Source organism: Chelon labrosus (genome assembly GCF_963514085.1).
Source record: "Chelon labrosus genome assembly, chromosome: 6".
NCBI lineage: Eukaryota > Metazoa > Chordata > Actinopteri > Mugiliformes > Mugilidae > Chelon > Chelon labrosus.
In genome coordinates this window covers 10713990-10720871 of record NC_140342.1, presented here as the reverse complement: position 1 = coordinate 10720871, position 6882 = coordinate 10713990, and positions in this window count along the sequence as shown.

The window sequence follows — 6882 nt, the reverse complement described above, 5'->3', positions numbered from 1 at the left end:
CACCACTACAGGATGATGATGATGCTGCTGCCTTCATCGTGGCAGGATTTGTGACACTTTGCCTTAATGGGCTTTATGAGGACGACTAGAGGGAACACAAACAACAATAACACAAGAAAATGGAAAACACACAATAAATATTAACGTGTGTTATGTGTTAAATTAAATGACCTTACATTAAGACATACAGTATAATGCATAAAATGCATTTCAGGCCTACTGTCTTACGTTAAACAATATGACAAAATACTAAATACTTCACTTGTTTATACAATATTTATATGAGACTACAGGTGGTTCAACGCTATCTTAGTACCAGTGGCAAACACAGAGGTAGAAGAATGTAGGGAGAGGGCAAACTTGCTGCCCTTCTTCGACTCAGAGAATATGTCTCTGCCTAGCTCAGGGGCCGTTTTAGTGTAAACTCGTGGCAATAAGTAAGCCTAACACAAGTTTTAAAGGACCAGTGTGGAGCATTGTGCGTCATCTAGTGGTGAAGTTAAAGACTGCAACCAACTGAATACCTCTCGCTTACCACTCCCTTACCAAGTGTGTATTTGAAAAAGATGAAACCAACCTCGGATGAGTCCATGAGTCCTGCCATGAGCACACTGTCGGGACAGGCAAAACAAGCAATTGTTTGAGATCTCGTTAAAAAATAAGAACAGGGTGAATGGATCTTCTGACATAGTTTCCAATGACAACCATAAACCTGCTTAAACACATGAAGGCTCTACAGTGCATCGACAACACTCTTTCTAGGGGATCTACCCAGTGGCAAATTTCACTGGTTAGGACTCAAAGGACAGCACACATACATCTTTGCCAGGAGTCAACCAGAACCTAAGACAACTGAAGTTCCTCGAATGGCCACTCAATGCCTAAATCCAAGACCTTGATGTTGTGTCCAACTTTATGGCAAAAATAAATGTTTACAGCCTTCAAAACAACTTTGGTCACTATAGTTAGTTTACCCCATTCATGAATTCTTTTATACAAATTTACCTGTTTGGGCAGCACAGTGGCGTGGTGGTTAGCACCGATGCCTCACAGCAAGAAGGTTCTGGGTTTGATTCCATTCGGGGCCTTTCTGTGTTATCAGGAAACATTATCAGGAAAACTATGGCTGGTTTCACAAAGGATTTGGTCCATCTTTACAAACAATTAATGATTTGACCACTTCAAAACATGAAAGGCCTTCTCTAGAGTCAGTGGTTGGTTTGTCCATTTGGCAGAATATGGTAGTGCGACTAGGTGGACTCCATGGAAGACGATCCACTCACAATGCAAAGTACAAAGTAGATATTCATTTTACATTATAAGGTAACAAGAACACAATGATTCATAGTTACGGATGATTATACACTTGGACACAATGGATCTGCTAATAGGCTGTATGAGGCAGACAAATGGAAAGTCTGCAGATGCATTGTCATATGCTCATATAAAACTTTGGCATTTGGTTTGACAGCCGAAACACGTTAGATTAAAAAGAGTTCTGTTAAATAGTGTAACTGGGAATGCTGCAAACTGTTCATTTTCTGTCTTCTTCTATATTCTCTGCCTCCAACATTGAAAACCACCCAGCAGCACAGGGGACTCTATGTACCTGCTCATTTAGAAAGTGTCACCTTCTGAAGCACCGGGGGACAGTGAGCAGCATTAAAGGTGGCATAAATTTGGCAACATGTAAAAATTGGGGCGGTATGATACGTGGTCCCTAAAATATCCAGGTCACCAAGGACTGTATCATAATATAAATGTATATACTCATCCAAAGTAACATAACGATCAACAAAGTTTGAAGAGGGAAGCCAGAAATCAGAGCAGTTTTAGTATTAAGCTGGCCATATAAGTCAAGATGGTGTAAACAAGCTGCATTTGAACACTGCTGCTGTGTTCTGCAGCTTTGATGGGACTAAATAAAGATCAGTGCAAGACGCAACTGCTGTGGCCTTGAAGGATGTGAGATGGAGTACAAACGGCAAAAAAGCGGCGTTAGTTTCACTTGTTTTGTTTCAACCCGAGTGATGAGAGAGAGGGGCAGCAGAAGCAGAGATGCAGCCTGTCACCAGGATGACCGCAGTCACCGCAGCAAAGACAGGGAGGGTGGGAGAATGTGGAAGAGCAGGGAGGAGCGTTAAATGCTGCTGAAAACTGTATTACATGTTCCAGAGCATGTGTGTTGTCCAGAGGAATGATAACAAAATGTGTAAAGAGCCTCCAGAGGACAAGAGGTTAGTTTCTGTCCTTCCCAGAAACTCTACCCTTCATCATCATCATCATAAGCATCTGCTTAATGTTCACCACACATGAGGAAAACATGTAGAAAGACTGCATTCATTCCAACCCAGGAGAAATGTCGTCATCAAATATAATAATAATATTTTCTTATTGAATGGATTATCAAGTTTACACCATCACACTCAATTTGACTGAAAATGTTCTGCACTGGAAAAGCATGTCACATCAGACAGAAATAAGACGACAGGGACCGTCTGTTAAATGATAAATGAGACTAAACGAGACATGAGGAATGCACCTAACTCGTTTACTCCCTCCAGCCTGCACACTGACAGCATTAAAGTTATTAGTTCTACTGGTGTATTACGACACGCAAATGCACCTGTTGTAACCGAGTATGTGTGTGGATGCTTACGCTTGCCTTACTGCATCTGTTTAAATTGGTAGTTCAACACGGATGACAGGACTGTAGCACTGGAGGGCAATTGAATAAATCTTCAGCAGACTGTTAAAATTAGGTGCGTGTGTGTCAGTGTCAGCTGTCTCACAAAGACAAATGTTCTATTTTTAAGATGTCCGTTTTGAAAAACACAGGGATGGGAAAGCTCCATCACAACTGCATAAAAAGAAAGCAATAGCACTGAATCTCATGAAGACACGACGTGAAATCCACCAGTTAAGCTCCACATACCCATCTGCACAGGATTAAACCACGAGTAGTGATGTTAACCAAAAAAAACAACAAATGTGCAGTACACACACATATCCGCAAAGCGGCACTATCATCGTTTACATTTATAGAACCACAAACAGCTAGCTATAAAAATCGTCACTTAAGGGAGACATGAGCAACGTTCACAGAAATGTATAAACTTTGCACAGCTGCAGAACTGCTAGGGCTTTGCTCATTTAAACTGCTGTCAAGCAGAGAGACTGTGTGGTGGGTTTGCATTTAAATGTTCAGAGGATTGAACCTAACTCCCTCGTGGAACTGGAAAACTTTAAATATGGTTGACTGAACAGATAACAACCATATGGGGCATGGCTGTCTGCCAAACGCTGCCTACATGACGACACTAACACACAGCTGACAGCATCCACGGACAGACACTAGTCAGCATCTGTCCTTATTCTCTAATCTATTTATATTACAGCCGTTGTTCATGTAGCAGCATCTCATTATAGCATGTAAAATCAAGACTAAACACTGATTTACTGAGATTTACACATCATCACTCATTACATGTATTGTTATCCCATAATACTTTTGTGGTACATATTATTGACGACAAGCATACAGTGAGAATCATGGACGCAATTTTTGTTATTTTAGCTGTTCATCAAAACAGGCTGTTTTTATCCAAACTGGAGGAAATGTGTAGAAACTATAACCATCAAAAGTGACTGGATAGTTGACTCAAAAGCTGTCTCATGTACAGATGTAAAATAGTTCTTCATATTTCTCCATCGGTTAAACTGGAAGAAGGTTTTGAGTTGTTTCCGAGCTGTGAACATATAACAAGCGGTAGATCATCATCCTAGTTTAGAACGAAGAGGAGACATCACTAGAGCAAATGCAGATGAAGAATGGAAAGGCCATATCTCTGGACAGATACTGAAGGAGAAAACAATGTATGCTTTTCTTATTCATGTAATTGTAATAATGTGACATTTGTTTGGATTTGTCTGACCAAAACATCAATAAAAAGAAAGGCCAGACCTTATTTAGTCCTCTGGTGGACTAAAAATAGAACAACGGCACTAATCTCAAACATAATGAACTGTATGGGCAGCATTTCTAGCAGTTTCCAGTTGCTTAGCACCTGACATATACCTAATACTGATTTACAGCGTCCGAGATAAGCAATACTATGATCTATTGTTGTATTTATATGTTCATTTATTTCTACTTATTTATTCTCATGTATGATATGTTGTATGGACTGCTTGTTGTTTTTACTGCGATGATGATGTGAAGCACCGCTGCTGTAACACTACAATTTCCTTTTAAAAGATGAATAAAGTATCTTGAATCTTGAATAATGTATCAGTCAGAAAACTGACCTCAAGTAAAATGTGCTAAAGCGAGACAAATCTGACACAGATTTCTTAGCTCTCATTAGAAAGTGAAGATAGCAAGCCTCCCTCCATCCTCGTCCTCAAAACAGAATGGCACTTTTGTGAATAGCCTCTTTGTGGGTTGACTATCAAAGTGTCCAAATTGCGAGAACAGAAACTTCTGTAGAAGTCAAGGTGACCTGCTGTCGGTGAAAGAAACGGTGGTTGAGGGTTGTCAGCACACACAGATCCCTGTATTTCTCAGCCACCAGTCACAAAGAGAGCAGTTAAATAGAAGGGATTTGCTAATTAGTATTACATATCATAAATGTAGCTTACTGTTTTCTCTACCTGCACGGCTTCATTCATGACAACCACATTTCTACTGCTTCTCACATCCCAGGTTAAATTTCTGCCTCCACCCTTCATCCATTCTGCCTCACACACTTCCTCTTAGAGTCTGCCTCTCTAAATTTACTTTGCCACCCACTCTGACATCACTCCCTCAATTTCCACTTCTACTTCAATTCACTTTTACTCTCTCCCCTCCCTCCTTCTCTTGGCTAGCCTCATTCAGGAGAAGGCTTTTGTGATTGGCTAGTATTTATATCAACTAGGTCCCAGTGCCACCTGGGACAATGGTCTCCAGTCAGATCCAGGTCACAGCGAGCAGAACCGTTCTCCGGCTCCGCGCGGATTGCTCCAGTCCAGCGGAGTCCAGTCCAGTCCAGTCGGGTCCATCTGCCACGAGAGCCAGCCTCCCAGACAGACAGACAGACATAGGTACTGCATCGCAGGTAGGCAGCAGACACACAAGCATAAGCAGGTGCTGCATCACTGCCACCATTTGCCTCACACACACAAACAGGTAGATAGAGGGAGATCCAGCTAACCTGGCATCATGCACAAAGGTGAATATTCACACAAATCTCGTCTGTGAGCTCTGGAGAGGCCCTGTTAGAGTGACACTGGTTCTCACAGTGGATAGCAACGCTGGCAGTGATGCTGAGAGACAGGTAAAGGTAAGTGAATGCACCAATGACCTGCATGCTTCATAGAAGTTTACTATAGAGTAGATTATAGTATGCAACCAAAATGTATTATAAACTTAAGCAATTATTGGCAATTTTGGAGAGGCACATGTAACAGAAGCAGTGTGTTTTATGATAGAAGGCATAATTAGCACTGCATTAGCCACTCTGGTCAGTTGCCACAAAGACAATGACAGGAGTAACCAGTGACCAACATGTTCAGCCTTCCTACTCAACGTAAATACACAACAGGACATACAGTAGTTGCTACACCTGGCTCCTGAAATGTAGGCTAACTTGCCCCAGAGCTGGTACCTATTCACCGTCTGTGTTTCACAGTTACTGGAGTAGTTTACACAGGATTACAGCGGGATAATCCATTTACTGTATTTGGAGACATGAGTCGCCATCTGTCTGTATTTATCTCAGCGAGGGAGCCGTCAGCACCGACGGACTGACAACAAACAGCCCTTCAGTGGTAACGCTGTAAGGGGGCAGTTTAAGAGATAACTAGCTAATATTAAGACATGCTAGTTAAGTATTGAGTTTAGCTAACCGTTAGTTGGTAACTGTTGGACGTTCGGACGTTAGAGCCCTCTGCGACCTTTAAACTGCGCGCGCACTACAACCAGGTTGGTGAGATTTGCTGCCTTCACACGCTGTCGTAAAAATCCTGCTCTGACCCTTTAGTCAACAGTGCCGTTTTTTTTTTTTTTTTGTTGTTTTTTTTTTTTGTTTGTTGTGTTTGTTTTAAATGCGAAGCAATGTCGCTGCGGTAATATATTATATTATAAAGAAAGCAAACGTTATGGTGTCCTTATAATGAATGGAAGTCGATTCCACCCAAGAAGCATACCGAGGTTCATTTATTATGGCTAATTAACTTAGCAAGTTGGATTAACAAAGGCATTTTATACTAGCTTTAGAATTTTATTTGACCAATAATAACCAACATAAATGAACATAATGAACCAAATCACTCGACAAAAGTTAATTTAACTGAGTTGTATAAAGATGCGCATATTTACCATCTTCTCGTCTCCTCAATTCCCACATTTTCCAACCGCGTGTGAACGCGCACGTAGAGATTGACCTGTCAGGACTGCAAACAAGGTAATTGTGAATACCTGTGCTAAACAGCTGAGAAACAAAAACGACTACTATGAACACTTTTTTTTTTTTTACGGTGCTCACGACTGAAAATCTTCAGGTACAGTCTTCAGATGGTGCAGTGAGTGTGTGTACTGCTAAAACCGTTAATTTTAAGTGTTATATTGATCGGTGCAAGTAATCTGCTTGATAGGTTTTCTCGGTTATAACTGAGGGTTTGGAGAGTTTTTCCTTTTCCGATTCGAGTGTGCAGAAACAGAAATAGTAAACTGTGCAGATTCTAAAGCAGATTTGGTATATTGGCTCACTGTCCTGCTGTGCCAGCTCACTTTAATCATTGTAGTCTACTGACCTTTTCTCGACCCACTCTTCCAGGAGATTTCTGTGGCCGTGGTTAATTGAATAATCTGAAGACTACCTGTTGACAATGGTGTTTCCA